This window comes from Mytilus californianus, unplaced genomic scaffold, assembly GCF_021869535.1.
Source record: "Mytilus californianus isolate M0D057914Y unplaced genomic scaffold, xbMytCali1.0.p SCAF_16, whole genome shotgun sequence".
Taxonomy (NCBI): domain Eukaryota; kingdom Metazoa; phylum Mollusca; class Bivalvia; order Mytilida; family Mytilidae; genus Mytilus; species Mytilus californianus.
Genome location: NW_026262648.1, coordinates 3,377,147 through 3,396,303, shown reverse-complemented (window position 1 = coordinate 3,396,303; position 19,157 = coordinate 3,377,147). Strand labels below are relative to the sequence as shown.

Genomic DNA, 19,157 nt, shown 5'->3' with positions numbered 1-19,157 from the left:
GAAAAATCTGCATACATAAAATTGAAAATGGAAATGGGGAATATGTCAAAGAGACAACAACCCAACCAAAGAGCAGACAACAGCCGAAGGCCACTAATGGGTCTTCAATGCGGCGAGAAAATAATGCACCCGGAGGTGGTCTTCAGCTCATAAATATGTATCAGATATAAGAATGCAATACAGCTCTCAGTCGAATTAATAAAAACCTCACAATAAGTCATGTAAGTTCTGAAAATCAGAATAAAAAGTATTGTAAGATTCTCAAAGTTACACATGGAGTTATGAAACTTAAATTAATCATGCTAATTAAACATGTTAAAGATTGGCATACAACTTGGAGTAGCCTTATGGCATTGTATAGTGTAATGAATTCAGGGGATAATGGCACTACCTCTGATTTTAAAGTCCTCAGATTCTGACAGAATCAATCTTTAATATTAATATGCATACTCTTGTACAAAGGAATATAAGTATGCAATAGACATATGGTCTTCAAAAATAAGAGGTATCCATGCTATACATTTATGACAAGATCTTAATCAAGTATTAATTTTGGTTTGTTTAAATATTTTGGAGGTTAGTATGACATCCTTTTTTGTGAGTGTGATGATGTTTTCGTTTAAAGTTTGAAAAAATTGTTTGTACCAACAAAAATAAATACACGAAGTTAATCCAGAATTATGTGTTCATCATTTTTTTTATGTTTAGGTTGCCAGCAAGATGAAAGAACAATGCAGTTCAAAAGTCAAAATGTGGATAAGCTGAGATACAAGGTCCTACTTTTGCAGATTTTCATATTTTGCATGAATGAATTTGAAGTTTATATCATGGAGGGCAGAGAAAGAAAAGAAAAACTTCAATTTTCCTGCTTCTGAAGAATAAATGTAAAACTTCTTGTTAGGTAAGTTTTATGCTCTGTTTTGATAGTGTTTGTGCATTCATCTGTCTTTCTCTAAATTGTATTCACTTAAAGTTTTTGGTTACAGTTCACCATGAACTTCAGTTAGTAACTTGTGGTTTTACATGTATATACTCAAAATTTAGTACTTTAAAATGTTCATGTATTTTTGTCGAGCCTGCGACTTTTGTCGCAAAAGTTGCTGAAAGCTCAACATAGGGATAGTGATCCAGCGGCGGCTATGGCGGTGGTGTTAGCTAACTTCCTAAAAGCTTTATATTTTAGAAGGTGGAAGACCTGGATGCTTCATACTTTGAATATAGATGCCTCATGATACGAATTCTGTCTGTCACATGTCCATTGTCCTTGACCTCATTTTTAGCTCACCGAGGCCCGAAGGGCCCCATGTGAGCTTATGCCATCACTTGGCGTCCGTCGTCTGTCGTCGTCGTCTGTCGTCGTAAACTATTTAAAAAATCTTCTCCTCTGAAACTGCTGGGCCAAATACCTTCAAACTTTAACTAAATGTTCCTTAGGGTATCTAGTTTATGAATTGTATCCGAAGTTTTGATCCATCGACAAACATGGCCGCCATGGCTAAAAATAGAACATAGGGGTCAAATGCAGTTTTTGGCTTATATCTCAAAAACTAAAGCTTTTAGAGTAAATCTGACATGGGGTATAATTGTTCAGTTGGTCAAGATCTATCAGCTCTGAAATTTTCAGACAAATCAAACAACCCATTGTTGGGTTGCTGCCACCGAATTGGTAGTTTTAACAAAATTTTGCAGTTTTTTGTTATTATTTTGAATATTATTATAGATATATATAAACTGTAAGCAGCAATAATGTTCAGCAAAGTAAGATCTACAAAAAAATTTAATGACCATAATTGTCAATTGACCGCTTAAGGAGTTATTGCCCTTTAAAGACAATTTTACACAATGTGTTCATCAAGTTTGCTAACATTTAAAAATCTTCTCCTCTGAAACTACTAGGCCAATTACCCTCAACTTTTAACTTAATGTTCCTTAGGGTATCTTGTTTATAAATTGTATCCGAAGTTTGTATCCATCGACAAACATGGCCGCCATTGCTAAAAATAGAACATAAGGGTCAAATGCAGTTTTTGGCTTATATCTCAAAAACTAAATCTTTTAGAGCAAATGTGACAGGGATAAAATTGTTCAGTTGGTCAAGATCTATCAGCTCTGAAATTTGCAGATGAATCGAACAACCCATTGTTGGGTTGCTGCCACCGAATTGGTAGTTTTAACAAAATTTTGCAGTTTTTTGTTATTATTTTGAATATAATAATAGATATATATAAACTGTAAGCAGCAATAATGTTCAACAAAGTAAGATCTACAAAAAAGTTATTATGACAAAAATTGTCAATTGACCCCTTAAGGAGTTATTGCCCTTTAAAGACAATTTTACACAATGTGTTCATCAATAGATATTAGAAGATGTGGTATGAGTGCCAATGAGACAACTCTCCATCCAAGTCAAAATCAAGTTTGCTAACATTTAAAGATCTTCTCCTCTAAAATGCAGGTGAGCGGTTCAGGCTCTTGAGAGCCTCTTGTCATGGTTCAGTGACTACTTGAAAAAAAAGTTCAGATTTTTATGTAATGTTAATTTCGCTCTTATTATGAGTAATAGGATAACTATATTTGGTATGTGCGTACTTTGCAAGGTCCTCATGCTCGTCAGAGAGTTTTCACTTGACCTAGACCTCATTTCATGGATCAGTGAACAAGAACTTAGTCTTAGATGCATGATTTTTTTTATTAGTAATTAGTGGCTTTGAACTAGCTGTCAGTAACTGCGAGTACTCTCAGATCTGTACTTAGTGTCTTTTTGTTGTTTGGATGTACAAGTACCCGGCCACGTCCACTTGTACTTGTAGTATTTGTATTTTTATCTATCTGATGAGTTTAAAGCCTCTTTCAACTGATTTTTGTCGAGCCTGCGACTTTTGTCGCAGAAAGCTCGACATAGGGATAGCGATCCGGCGGCGGCGGCTACGGCGGCGGCGGCGTTAGCTAACTTCTTAAAAGCTTTATATTTTAGAAGATGGAAGACCTGGATGCTTCATACTTTGTATATGGATGCCTCATGTTACGAAGTTTCCGTCAGTCACATGTCCAATGTCCTTGACCTCATTTTCATGGTTCAGTGACTACTTGAAAAAAAAGTTCAGATTTTTTGTAATGTTAAATTCTCTCTTATTATAAGTAATAGGATAACTATATTTGGTATGTGCGTACCTTGCAAGGTCCTCATGCCCGTCAGACAGTTTTCACTTGACCTCGACCTCATTTCATGGATCAGTGAACAAGGTTAAGTTTTCGTGGTCAAGTCCATATCTCAGATACTATAAGCAATAGGTCTAGTATATTGGGTGTATGGAAGGACTGTAAGGTGTACATGTCCAACTGGCAGGTGTCATCTGACCTTGACCTCATTTTCATGGTTCAGTGGTTATAGTTAAGTTTTTGTGTTTTGGTCTGTTTTTCTTATACTGTATGCAATAGGTCTACTATATTTGGTTTATGGAATGATTGTAAGGTGTACATGTCTAGCTGGCAGGTGTCATCTGACCTTGACCTCATTTTCATGGTTCAGTGGTCAAAGTTAAGTTTTTGAGTTTTGGTCTTTTTTTCTAATACTGCATGCAATAGGTCAGCTATATTTGGTGTATGGAATGATTGTAAGGTGTACATGTCTAGCTGGCAGGTGTCATCTTACCTTGACCTCATTTTCATGGTTCAGTGGTCAAAGTTAAGTTTTTGAGTTTTGGTCTTTTTTTCTAATACTATATGCAATAGTTCAACTATATTTGGTGTATGGAAATATTTTATGATCTATATGTCAGTCACGCAGGTTTTATTTGACCTTGACCTCATTTTCAAGGTTCATTGCTCAGTGTTAAGTTTTTGTGTTTTCGTCTGTTTTTCTTAAACTATAAGCAATAGGTCAACTATATTTGTTGTATGGAAGAATTGTTAGCTGTACATGCCTGCCTAGCATGGTTCATCTGACCTTGACCTCATTTTCATGGTTCATTGGTCAATGTTTAGTTTACTTGGTTAATGTTAAGTTTATGTGACAGTTGTAATAAAGCTTTATATTTAGGACTATCAACATAATATCAATGATTAGTAAAGAAGGCGAGACATTTCAGCGTGTGCACTCTTGTTATTATAGTTCATTCTTATGTTGTACTGTTACACCACTGTCCCAGGTTAGGGGGAGGGTTGGGATCCCGCTAACATGTTTAACGCCCTCACATTCTGTATGTATGTGCCTGTCCCAAGTCAGGAGCCTGTAATTCAGTGGTCGTCGTTTGTTTATGTGTAAAATATTTGTTTTTCGTTCATTTTTTGTACATAAATAAGGCCGTTAGTTTTCTCGTTTGAATTGTTTTACATTGTGTCATTTCGGGGCCTTTTATAGCTGACTGTGCGGTATGGGCTTTGCTCATTGTTGAAGGCCGTACGGTGACCTATAGTTGTTAATTTCTGTGTCATTTGGTCTCATGTGGAGAGTTGTCTCATTGGCAATCATACCACATCTTCTTTTTTATATTTAAGGTTAAGTTTTGGTGGTCAAGTCCATATCTCAGATACTATAAGCAATAGGTCTAGTATATTCGGTGTAAGGAAGGACTGTAAGGTGTACATGACCAACTGGCAGGTGTCATCTGACCTTGACCTCATTTTCATGGTTCAGTGGTTATAGTTAAGTTTTTGTGCTTTGGTCTGTTTTTCTTATACTGTATGCAATAGGTCTACTATATTTGGTGTATGGAATGTTTGTAAGATGTACATGTCTAGCTGGCAGGTGTCATCTGACCTTGACCTCATTTTCATGGTTCAGTAGTCAAAGTTAAATTTTTGAGTTTTGGTCTTTTTTTCTAATACTAAATGCAATAGGTCAACTATATTTGGTGTATGGAAACATTTTTTGATGTACATGTCAGTCTCCCAGGTTTTTATTTGACCTTGACCTCATTTTCACAGTTCATTGCTTAGTGTTAAGGTTTTGTGTTTTGGTCTGTTTTTCTTAATCTATAAGCAATAGGTCAACTATATGTGTTGTATGGAAGGATTGTAAGCTGTACATGTCTGCCTGGCATGGTTCATCTGACCTTCACCTCATTTCCATGGTTCATTGGTCAATGTTTAGTTTTCTTGGTTAAGGCTGCTTCTTAGAAACTATAAGCATGATAAGCAATACTAGGTCAACTGTATTTAGTATATTGAATGATTGTAAGGTGTACATGTATTTCTTGTCCGGTTTATATGACCTTGAATTCATTTTCTTGGATCATGTTGAGTTTATGTGATAGTTGTAGTAAAGCTTTATATATAGGACTATCAACATGATATCAATGATTAGTAAAGAAGGCGCAACATTTCAGCGTGTGCACTCTTGTTTATACATTATACACCACATTTACTGTTTTTAACCTGATTTTATGGATCACTGAACATAGAAATGTCATAATGTGAAATTATAGTACATTCTTAGGTTAAAGTTTTAGGTTAAGGTACATAGCTTACCAGAAGTTGAATTTCATACACATGTTCATTGTGTGGTGAACTTTTAAATTCAGTGCTAACCTAAGATTTTGAGCCTGATTACATGATTGACTAGACATTGACACATGCTAGTGTTTGCCAGGCATGGTGTCCTGTACTAAGAATTTTAATAGTACTCGCTGAGTATGGAGTTTTTGTGAAAGTTTAATATTAGTGAGATTTTTGCATGACATCCTGTCAACTGCTTGTTGATCATGTTTATACATGTCTTAAAATTAATATCTGACACATTGGTGTTTTGTGAACTTGGAAATAAGTTATTTGATAGAATAATAATGTTTTGAGATTATCAAAATAAAAAATATCCCATTTTTACTATTAATAATTAAGTATTAACAAAAAGAAGATTTAGGATATATGTATAACCATATATAAAAATGAGACAGCAACCGAACAACACAAAAATAAGAAAAAAAAACAATATAATTTTTTGTTTCAATGTTATAATTTCCAACATGTCAAAAGAGTTCAAGGTATTTTCTCTCATTGAAATAAAAAACAAGTGGAACTCTTTCAGAACTTCAGAAGTTTAAAGAAGTGCTGTTTCTGTTGTTGGCGTTTTGCATAATATATTGCAAATTCTTGTGAAAAATGGAATGTTATTGTAATTGCCTAAAGTTTTAACATTGATCTATATATATATATATATAACTGGGGAAAATACCCAAATGTTATAAAGAAGAATACATAAATTGATTGTTATATAATATTAGAATAGGAAGATGTGGTATATTGCTAATTTGACAACTCTCCACCAGAGACCAAAGGATATAGGAGATTAGCAACTGATGACACTGGACAACCTTCAACAATCAGTAAAATCCATACCGCAATGCGCCATAGCTATTTTTATTGAAAATCATATGTTATTGCTACATGTATGCAAACAATTTTTTATAATCCATAACTTCAAATTTTTATTGGTTCTTTTTCAGAAGGATTGAAATTCATCACTAAGAATAAAAGGAGAAAACACAGAAACAAGACCAGAATAAATTCAAAGACAATATGGACAAAAGTCAGATCAGTTATTATTTTCATCACTCAGTCAATGAATCGAAGTTCTATTAAATATCTAAAGATATTAAAACAATATTAATGACAATGTTCTGTGCTGAATGGCCAAAAAGTGGACTATACATTACGATCACACAATGCTGGATGATAAGAAACTATTAATTTTTTGGGTGGAGGGATATCCTGAAAAAAAATTAGATTTATGTGAAAAGCCACTAGTATGTCAAGCCTAATAATAGAGTTTTCATTGATTCCAAATGGGAAAAAATTGTGTTTCAAAAAAGTATTCTAGAATTCATAAATAAACATATATTGATACTAACATTATCTACTTTGTTGTTTAAAAGTTTAGTTTTGAACAGTTATAGAACAATATAATTGCATTAACATTTCAAAGGAAAAAAAGATATTCAACTAAAAAGATTCATCTTAAAACAATTTACTACCAAACAGAATTCATTGTAACATACACATTACTGTATATTTATAATTTGAATCCCATAGGATTTATTTTGTCCCACGGGATATTAAAAATCCCATGGGATAATTATAGTCCCATGGGATTTTTTTTGTCCCATGGGACAACAAATATCCCATGGGACTACAATTATCCCATGGGACCCAAAAAAATCCTATGGGATTTAACCAAAATCCCATGGGATAATGGTCAATCCCATGGGATTTGCCTTATCCCATGGGATATTGAAAATCCCATGTTTTTCTAAATCAAATTACAAAATATATATAATAATAACAGCAGAAAAGCAATGAATTTATTGAATCCCATGTAATTCCGCACATTTTGGTTATATACACGACACTGTAGCTCTAAGGAGAGGCGGCGGCGGATTTGCAAATGAGTGTTTTGCAAATTAAAAGTGTCCAGTGTTTATTGTTTATAAAGCTATCGAGTTTAGAAAATGACTTTCAAATCTTTGTTTCTGGCTTTAACGCTATAAGACTTCTTGATAAATTTTTAAATTATAATGTTGATGTTCAATCACTGCGTCTGGATTTTTGATTAAAAATGTATTACTATCTGGGAATATCCTTATTGAATAGGATGTGATGACCTCTAGTGCTCATGTGGTTCTTTTATATGACTATCAGGCAAACTTAAGTGTTCAATGTAATTAACCAAATTGCAAGATGTCCAATGCAGGGGATGAATGTTTCTGAACAATATATGTTGGCTCACATATTAAGTCCAAACCGTACTTTAAGACACATCAAAAAAGAAAACTTAATATAGTTTTATCCTAAACGTTAAATGACATTGTTCTTGTAATAAATTAAGGAAAATTTGTATGGTGAGTCGTTTAGTTGCAGATGTATTTTGCCTCAAATGCAATCGATTAAATGGTAAAACACCACCGTGTTTAATCGTTAATTACAGGTTACACTTAAAATGATAAGTAATATTTGAACATGTATGTGATGTTGAAGATATTAGTGACAAAGAGATTTCAGAACATCATGCATATGTGACGAATGATGCATTTTGTAATGGATGACAGATCATGTCTGACATTAAAGACGTCTATCTTTTACATAAAAAAAAACAAACAAATACAAGCATTATAATAAAAAAAAATATTTTACATTAAAACAGAAAAAAACACTGTATATCATGATTGTTAAGGAGTAATTAGAGAAGTCACACAAAGTGTCGTCTCATCGTAATATATGGTTTTAAAATGCAAAATCTACAAACTGAAACATTGTGCATAATTCTGTTATCATATATATATTATCATTCATTACAGTTTAAAGTTATAATTGGATTTTGGATGAATTTTGTCTATCGATTATCCGAAAGGTATGTAATAATCGGTCCGTGTATATTTGCGTCCATTCGTTTTTGTTTTGAAATATCAAAAACCAAAATGAAAAACAAAAGTGTTTTCGTTTTTCGTTTTTGATTTCTCAAAAACCAAAACGGAAAACGAAAGTGTTTTCATTTTTCGTTTTTTATTTTTCAAAAACCAAAATGAAAATCAAAAGTGTTTTCGTTTTTCGTTTTTGATTTCAACAAACAAAAAATCATTTACATTTGGATACAATTTCTGTATTTTGTTCTATTTAATTCTCGTTTTACTTTTCCTTTCTTTTTTCATAGCCATCGATACTCCGGTGTAGTTACTGATTAATGTAGACAGAATAGACCGCCTGTCTTATGTGACTTACCGAATTAGACTATTTACCGGATTTGTAATAACATAAGCAACTCGACGGGTGCCACATGTGGAGCAGGATCTGCTTACCCTTCCGGAGCACCTGAGATCACCCCCAGTTTTTGGTGGGGTTCGTGTTGCTTAGTCTTTAGTTTTCTATGTTGTGTCATCTGTACTATTATTTGTCTGATTGTCTTTTTATTTTTGGCCATGACGTTGTCAGTTTGTTTTCGATCTATGAGTTTGACTGTCCCTCTGGTATCTTTCGTCCCTCTTTTATGATTTGAACTAAGGTGATTAATGAATCAAAAACTTTCAAATTTCCTTCTTTTTATCTATGATGAAATATAAAATTACTATATTTAAATATTAAATGAATCACAAATTTAAATAATACAATGAAATATTATATAAAGATGGTAAAAATAAAACGATTGATTACAACATCACATTAACAAGGGAGGTACTACTTATCTAAAAAGAAAACTAGCCCTGTCTTTAAAGTATGCACTCGGTTATCAGATCAATAGTATTTAAATCGGAGATAATGTCAACGAATAGAAAAGACTTTATCAATCTGAACAATAAGGATGCATGATCTTTACTTTTAAGATTTGAAAGGTTAGTAATCTAAGATGATTAGAACTGATGACCTATGTCCATCTGTCAGTATTAGTACTATTACACGAACATTCACGACGATAATCTGTTTTTTTTTTTTTTATTACGATCGTTTGATTGAAAAACAAATTTCCGAAAGTTCACAATTCAAAATGGGATTAGCATTCAATCATTTTGCCATTCGGGGCCTATTCGTGATGACATTTACTCCTTTGTGGAGGCTATATATACGGTGACCTATACTAGAGGGTGTGGACGGGGGTTTACGGAATAGAAAATAATGGGCAAAAATATAAAGATAACTTAAGAGAAAATGGACCAAAAATAAAGAAAAGAGAATAATGCGGTGTTAGAATATAAAGAATAGAGAATAATTGGCAAAAAGTATAATGATTAGAGAAAAATTGCCTCAAACATTAAAGAATACAGAAACGACGGACCCCAATCCAGACCATTATATACTAGTTGCCTATACCAACGTTTTCTGTCTACAGTACATTGTTATTGGTAATCATACGTTTTCTCTTTATTTTTATGACTATCAATAAAGACGTGAGCTTCAATAATTTGCCAGCATATAGTTACTTAACTTCTTTTGCTCCTGTGACAAAATGGGAAATTTTTTATTAATTTATTGCGTCCAAAGCACTTTTCTGTTTTTTTCATTATCGGGAGGGTTAGGCGGGAAAAAAATCAACAGTACATTTCACCTGTTGGTACTGTAGCGTCACTCTTCTTTCATTTTCTTGTGCCTGTTTTTTTTTATTTACACCAGGTTAGACTTTTTATTTTTAAAACCTGTCAATCCCCCACTACTCCCCCATGCAAAATAATATTTTATTAATGGTGGCCCCTTTATGATTAACAATAATTGAAAAAAAAACAACATATATGGCATACAGCTACCGACGACAACAGAATTAAAGGCTCCTGACTTCAAACAGGCCAATATATTCGAGTAATACTCCCAAAATCATACCTGGGTGGGGAAAAAAGCAGTTCATAGGAACAGAGTTGTCTTTCACATGAAACCACATAAAACATTGATAAAATGGGTTTTCTTCGTTATAAATGATCGAGAAATTAAGAAGATAAAACAAAACAAATATTAAAATTAAGACGGTATTCATGCAATATCTACAACTTGGATACAGTCACTTTGTTCAGTTACAGCTTGATTTTGACAATTACTTTGCAAATCACCATAGATTTCCAATAATTGTTCTGCATAAATACCATATGGGAAAGCACATTGACATATTTTTCTAAACGTTTTTTGGAACCCAATGACATTGCATAGTGTTGCAACCTGTAATGTGAAGATGTGCATGAAATTGCGGAGGTTCTGGGAACTTCGGTCTGGTCAAACCAAAGATTTTAAAATTGCTTTTGCTGCTTCTCTACAAGCACGCGGCCTTAATAAGAAAAAGCATAGACTGGTCGGCTCGGAGTCAAAATATTGAATCCGCGTAGGGTAACATGTCTTCCTGCGAACTATAACATCGCGAACTATCATGTCCGGTTCAGCGTGTCGGTCTAATCCAAAGCAGGGTTAATAATTCATAAATACAATAACATGTTCTCGTCCTGAATATGCATTTAATTTGCCACTGGACATTAAAAAGCCATCCATCATTACCATCTCAGGCACAACCTTGCATAAAAGAGTGATTTTGCGGTTGTATAAGTATGTCGTTTGTCGTCGACTTAAGACATTTGGTTTCAGAACAATAACTTGAGTATACATGTAAGTGTATGGATCTTTATGAAATTGAACCACAGAGTTTCATGCGACATAAGGAAGGTTGGAATGGATTTGAGGGTTATTGTCCCAACTTTGTAGGAATTAAGGACCAACAACAAGCATTTTTCTTGTTTCAGGACAACAACTTAATTATAAGTGTATGGATCTCAATGAATTTGTACCACAAGGTTCCATACTTCATAAGGAATGTTGTGACTGATTTTGGGGGTTGTGGTCCAAAACGTTCAAGAATTACGGACAAAAAAATCGGTAAAAAAACTAGGATTTTCTGGTTTCCGGACAATAACTTAAGTATAAGTCTAAAATGAATCGTTTTAGGAAAAAGGGCTTAAAACAATACTTTTCTTATACGTTGATCGTTTCTTGACCAATTTAAATGGGGTCTAATTCAAATTCTTGAATTCTTGGGGTTTTTCATATGCAGAATCTCACCGTGTATATTCATAGATTCTTATTTTGGGGTCCGTTTTCAATTTGGTCCACATGAAGGTCCAAAGGGTCCAAAGGGTCCAAAATTAAACTTTTTTTTTATTTTAACAAATAAAATAGATTATTATGGTTCTTTGGTTTGGCGAATATAACCGTGTAATAAGATTTTTGATTTTGGACCCGGTTTTCAAATTGGTCCACATTAAGGTCCAAAGCGTTTATAATCAATTTAAGTTTGATTTTAACAAAAATTGAATTCAAGGAGTCTTTTAATTGCTTAATCTACGCATGTTTTTGTATGTTGGATAGGTAAATATCCAATTTCATTTTTACAGCGGATGACCGTGAGGGCATTCCGTTGCTATGATGCCATAGACATTTCTACCCACGTGACTTGCGTTTTTGACTGATAACCGAATGTATTTCGTATAATTATGCGAATATCATCGAGTGCAAAATAACACTCCTTATCGCTTGTTGAAAATAATTATAAGAACATAAATAAATGATATGAAAATGTTTTGACGTGAGAAATACATATATCCTGTTAAAACGTTTAAACCCGCTGCATTTGTTTGCACCTGTCCTAAGTCAGGAACCTGATGTTTAGTGGTTGTCGTTTGTTGATGTGGTTCATAAGTTTTTCTCGTTTTTTTTTTATATAGATTAGACCGTTGGTTTTCCTGTTTGAATGGTTTAACAATAGTCAGTTTGGGGCCCTTGATAGCTTGCTGTTCGCTGTGAGCTAAGGCTCGGTGTTGAAGACCGTAGTACTACATTTATACTTTGACCTATAATGGTTTACTTTTACAAATGGTACTTGGATGGAGAGTTGACTCATTGGCACTCATACCACATCTTCTTATATCTATATCAATAACAAATCAAGAATACCGAAAATTTGTGTATACGCATACGGAAGAATATCTCAAGAACGTTTTGCAACAAAAGCGGGAAAATATGAATGCCTACTAAAATCCAATCTATTAGAAAAACGAATTATTACAGAAGAGTGTCCACCATGCACTTGCACTGCACTATCATTAGAATAGTAGAATACAATGATATACAAATGGATGAAAATTATATATAACTGTTATACAAATATTAATATAATATATAACAACAAACCAAAGTATACTGATAACAAATGATTATATCACTACAATATAATAGTTATTACGGTGAGGGTGAATTCCCTGTCATTTATTCATCATCCACACACGAACTTGTCTCAGAAAAAAATAATCTATGTACCTTCACCTAACTTTCAGGTATAGAAATGTGATTTTTTTTTCTGAGACAAGTGCTTGTGACCATCCACAAGAACTTGCGGTCAACCGATGTTCAGTATTCTGTACTCTGATTTAAGTTCTTAGACAACATCCATTCTGTGTCAGAAACCTGTGATATGTCAAATATTTAATCACAATCAAAATTCAGAGTTGTATTGCACAATTAATAGAAAGTGTAAGTAGATTAACAGTTAAAAATAGACACCGAATTAAATTTTAATTTTATAGAAGAAATTATGTATAAATATAGTTTGAAATTTTTTTCATAAAAAATAATTAAAGGTAAGTTTTATGGAATTTTTTTAAAGATATTGTATTAATGATGAATGATATTGATTAATGATCAAAATTAGTGTTTGTCAAACTCCTATATATCCAATGAAAATTAAACGAGCCAAATTAATTTTAGTCAAAGTGTTTGTTACCACCTTAACGTTACGTTCATTGTTAACGACATTTTTCTCACCATGACTTTATACCTCCATGATAGAAAGAAAGGATATAGGGTATTCATACATTCAGAACATTCAGAACATCCAGAACATGTACAGCAAAAAACACAATTCTTATTCTTAACGTTCGCCAAACTAGTTAAAACACAACCGTTTTACTATTTTTATTGTCGTTCTTTTCTTCCATTTTAAATCAACTTATATAATCGCAATTACTCTCATCAACTCAATCTTAGTTGATCTGCACTGATTTTTAACTTGTCCGAGATGCATATTAAGCTAAGACGCGGTCCATACACGCTTCCGTATATATTTGCTGTCGCTTATCTACTGTACAAAAAGAACGCATTAAATAATTGTAAATAATTCTAAAAAGAAAGACTAATTTCCCCCTGAATTTTATTCACACCATGGCCATTTTTAGCTTACCTGGCCCAATGGGCCAAGTCAGCTTTTCTCATTACTTGGCGTCCGTCGTCGTCGTCGTCTGTCGTCCGTCGTATTAATTAGTATTAATTCCTAAAACGTATAAAAAGGTCATCGATAACCAAATTCAAAATTGTGTTTTAGTAAAGCTATTTATTGTCTTTCGGACACTTATTCATTTTGGCTATCGACGGCCTTCGATGCAAAATTTGACAAAAACATGTAAAAGTAAATTTGTGTCTCCAACAGCATGCAACATGTAACGCTGAATAGCATTTTGAGTTTATGGAAATTTATGTGTATATACAATTGTTAAAATAAAATTGAGAATTGAAATTAGGAATTTGTCAAAAAGACAACAACCCGACCAAAGAGCAAAAACAGACCAAGGCCACCAATAGGTTTTCAACACAGCGAGAAAATCCTGCACCAGGACGGGCTTCAACTGGCACATAAACAAAGATGTGTACTAGTTCAGTGAAAATGGACGTCACACTAAACTCCGAAACACAAAAATGAACTAAAATTACAAAAAAAGATATTTTAAATATATAATTTAAACTTTTTAATATTATAATTCAAGTAAGATAAAGATATGAAAAACACCTTTTGGACCCTGTAAGTGAAAACAAGTTATTGAGAATTAGGCTCTAACCCTTTGCAATTTTGTATTACAATGCCTTCAACAGAAACATATAGCACTGAAAAGTATTTTGATTTCAGGGGAATATGTAAAACATTGTTACAATATATAACGTCATCTTCAATTTGCAATGTGCAGACCAATTTTAGATTTTAACCCTATGAGTGAAATAAGTCCAGGGAAAATTGGCCTCATCACTTTTAAAGAGCCCCCTTTTTCTAAAAATTGGAGGAAAGCCACATGCTTCTCAAGTGCCTGTGCTTTTGGCTATTTCTGTGGTTGACCCAACATACTGCCAACAATTAATTGTCGATGCTTTACTGCTTGAAAAAAAAATGGTCCGACAAGTACACGGTTATGAATGATTATCAAATATCTTTATTGCCATCACGCAAAGTCAAAACGAACAAAATAAGCCACCAATTATTGAGGCAAAATAATTAGAAACTGATCAAACTCAATTAGTCTCACAACCTTATGTTTTGTGATTTGCGACTTAATAAAAAAAAAGTCGTAGCAATTTTATCACATATTTTATATTTTGATATAAATCAAGTAAGGCGGGAAGTACAATAATTTGCCGAGCATTTTGGACGGCTTCCTGGTGACTCTTAAGATGGCCTCCTAAACCTCGACTTGGAGTGTGAACTTTTTTTTTAAATAATCTAAATAGCATATACATATTACCGTCTTGAATGCTGAACTTGAATGTTCGTGTAATATTGGCTGATTGGCCTCAGTCATCATGCAACTCTAATAATCTTAGATAACAAACTTTTCAAACTTAAAAGTAAAGATCATGCATCCTTATTGTTCAGATTGATAAAGTCTTTTCAATTAGTCGACATTATCCCCGATTTAAATACTATTGATCTGATAACCGCTGTGCATACTTTAACGACAGGGCTAGTTTTCTTATCAGATAAGTAGTAACCTCCCTTGTTAATGTGATGTTGTAATCAATCGTTTTATTTTTATCATCTTTATATATTTTTTCATTGTATTATTTAAATTTGTGATTAATTTAATATTTAAATATAGTAATTTTATATTTTATTATTGATAAAAACAAGGAAATTTGAAAGTCTTTGATTCATTAATCACTTTTGTTCAAGTCATAAGTCAGGCGGTCTAGTCTGTCTACATTATTTAGAAGATTCACCGGAATATCGATGGCTATAAAAAAAGAAAGGAAAAGTAAAACGAGAATTAAATAGAACATAATACAGAAATTGTATCCAAATGTAGATGTTTTTCTTGTTTGTTGAAATCAAAAACGAAAAACGAAAACACTTTTGATTTTCATTTTGGTTTTTGAAAAATCAAAAACGAAAAATGAAAACACTTTTGTTTTCCGTTTTGGTTTTTGAGAAATCAAAAACGAAAAATGAAAACACTCTCGTTTTTTGTTTTTTGTTTTTGATATTTCAAAATGAAAAACGAATGGACGCAAATATACACGGACCATAATCGGCGTAATTCTTTGTCTTTTCATAAATCAATTTATTGTTTTTTTTTCCAAATTCAGATAGTTAAGGTTCCGCTAAAGTCAAATTTAAGATCAACTTCAAAGTTCAATAAATACATATTCAGTTTATATAGCATACCATATTATACATCAAAATCTTCCTTGTGATGAGTACTATCATAAAATATCATTTACAAACAACATGAAATGTTCACAGGTCCAATATTCTTCAAATTAGTAGTCTATGCTTCAAAAAACTCTACTGTTTTTCCAAGTTCCCAAAATCCTGAAAAAAATATTTAAAAAGGTAGAGGAAAAGCTAATGAAGTACAAGCTACTGTTTATTGATGTTAAAATACACCCCACAGTATGTATTAAGAGAATTAAGTTTGCTAGGTTAAAGAAAATTCGAGGACATATTTAATATGGAACTACTTTCCTACAAAAGCATGGAAGCCCATCTTCAATGAAAATAACATTAATGGACCATTTAGTATAAATCAATGGTATGCTCATTTATGGCATATTTACAGCATAAATTAATGTGTGTAGAGACATTTAATAATATATTCATTTACATTTACTGGGAAAATACTGTATTTTGCACAAAAATGAAAAAGGGGGACTGTAAAAGTGAACATTATACATGTTATACACTCCAGCTATATTATATATATGTTTACAAAACAAAGTTATTTATTTGAAGCTTAAAACTTTACATTTTCTTGAACTACTATGGCTAACAACATTATAATTTTGTGTGATAATTTCTTTCATAAATAGAATCGTATTTGTACTGGTCTTATATTAGAGGTACAAAGTCACACAGTTTTTTAAATGACAAATTACACATATATGCTTAAATGTTTTAACACTAAAAATTTTGGGGCCCTTTATAGCTTGCTGTTCAGTGTGAGCCAATGCTTCCTGTGGAAGGCCATATACTTTCAACCTATAATTGGTTTACTTTTATAAATTGTTTTTTGGGATGGAGAGTTGTCTCATTGGCACTCATACCACATTTTCTTATATCTATCAAACACATTAATCTGATACATTTTTGTTGTAAAAGATTTAAAAAACTACAACATGTATAATAATTTGATTCACTACTCATTTGTTCTGTCATTCATTGAATATTGCTTTATGAATAAATCAATCCTTGATTTGATGCCTAGTTATTTTTATTCATTGTTTTATTTTATTGTTGGTTTGCTGTAACATTAAGGTTTATCCCATAAATATGACAAACTGTATAATTAATAATTTCTAGGTAATGTACCTGTTTATCTAAACTGAAGTTAAGCTATACATCACAAAACTCAACAGATCCAGACGGATAATCTTGAATTAAATGGTTTATTTCATAAGCCTCATCCTCTCTTTCATATTTGATCTCATAAACAGCATTCAAATTGCCATCAGTCCCAGACAATACAGAAAAATAGTTCCTTTGTACCACTCTTTTTTACCTAATTGTTCATCGATTATCCATTCCTGTTTGATACTTCTACCCAAAAATTTGGTTGGTCGCAGCCTTGTTCTCCTGAAAGGAAAGTAAGGAAGCACAAACTGAATTATTTAATTTGTACAATAAGAAAGAGCAATGTATGATAATAAACGAATAAAGTGATTTTTTATGTCAAACATGTTATAACTTGACAATTCATAAATTTAATAGGTCTTACTATTTTTATTAAGAAGGGATATAGTTACGATACTGTTGTCAGGTCATTAAAGATTGCATATTTTGGCGTTAATATTTATTCACTTATAGGGTCTTTGCATCGGAATTAAACACATTTATTTAAAAACCAGTTGTTGGCATGACACGGGTTATGTTCTTCTCATATATGTTATGATGGTATGATAGTAAACCCCTAACGGGAAGGATTGTGCCTGATATTCATATGATGAAGACATAATCTTTCAATCAGTTTAATTGAAGTCTGGAGCTGGCATGTCAGTTAACTGCTAGTAGTCTGTTGTTATTTATGTATTATTGTCATTTTGTTTATTTTCTTTGGTTACAATCTTCTGACATCAGACTCGGACTTCTCTTGAACTGAATTTTAATGTGCGTATTGTTATGCGTTTACTTTTCTACATTGGTTAGAGGTATAGGGGGAGGGTTGAGATCTCATAAACATGTTTAACCCCGCCGCATTTTTGCGCCTGTCCCAAGTCAGGAGCCTCTGGCCTTTGTAAGTCTTGTATTATTTTTAATTTTAGTTTCTTGTGTACAATTTGGAGTTTAGTATGGCGTTCATTATCACTGAACTAGTATATATATTTGTTTAGGGGCCAGCTGAAGGACGCCTCCGGGTGCGGGAATTTCTCGCTGCATTGAAGATCTGTTGGATACCTTCTGCTGTTGTCTGTTCTATGGTCGGGTTGTTGTCTCTCTTGACGCATTCCCCATTTCCATTCTCAATTTTATTGACTTCAAATAATATCATTGATTTAAAAAAAAAATGACCTAAAGTTGTTTATGTTGGTGGTTATGTTGTGCTGTTGAATTGCTGTTTCATGAATGCAAGCTTCAATTCTCATTTTAATCATTCTTCATTGTTTCCATGGTTATATGACCTTACTATTTAGCTTTTTATATAAATGGTAATGTTCTATACATTTTCATTGAAATATTTTACCAAAAGTTTATCTACAGTTATAAACAATTTTTTTTAGCAAATAATGTGTTTTGTAAACAACTTATATAAATCTTTTATGGCATATAATAAATCATGCTTTAATGTTTATATTAAATAGAATATATTCAAATATAATGATAAAGTTACCTATTGCAAAGTGGAGCAGGTCTTTGAAGTTCAGTGTCAACTATATCAGAGTCAGATGAGCTGGATGATTCAGATACTCGTTTCTTAGATCTTACATTAACTGATTCTGTAGAGCTTTTACTTCTTTTTCTTCTAGGTCGCTTTGATTGTAATGGTGCAGTATACTGTAAATGAAATATTTAGTATTAAAACGGTGTCAGTTTTCATTTCAATTTGCCAATAAAATATATAACATATTTGAAGACAATATTGAAAAGCACTGCAAAAAGTGTTGAAGCTTTAGTTAGAGTACATCTGATTCTTAATTTCCTCCAAGAGGGGCACTGGATCATGTGCTGTTTATTTCTCACTTGTACAACAACACCGCCTATTATATATATATATATATATATATATATATATATATATATATATATATATATATATATAAATACAAAGATAAATATATATATACCTGTATATAGACCCCTCTAACAAGAAATTTGTTTTGCATGCACACGTATAAAAATTGCGGTTTTTATCCAACGCAATCATAGGTTTGAACGTTGTTTTCAATTTAGA

At 32.5% G+C, this 19,157-nt stretch overlaps 1 protein-coding gene and 2 long non-coding RNA genes across 3 annotated transcripts in view; 2 read left to right on the top strand and 1 right to left on the bottom strand.

The window, feature by feature from the left end:
* The window catches only part of LOC127726088 (prolyl 4-hydroxylase subunit alpha-1-like), a 134,545-nt gene that overhangs the window by 23,112 nt on the left and 92,276 nt on the right, over positions 1 to 19,157 (top strand). The window lies entirely within an intron of this gene.
* On the top strand, positions 635 to 6,849 carry LOC127726103 (uncharacterized). The gene is made up of 2 exons (XR_007993333.1): positions 635 to 901; positions 6,444 to 6,849. It is a non-coding gene; the product is annotated as an uncharacterized LOC127726103 (long non-coding RNA).
* On the bottom strand, positions 15,904 to 17,135 carry LOC127726101 (uncharacterized). Its single transcript, XR_007993331.1, has 2 exons — positions 17,081 to 17,135; positions 15,904 to 16,084 (listed from the first exon to the last, which is right to left on the bottom strand). It is a non-coding gene; the product is annotated as an uncharacterized LOC127726101 (long non-coding RNA).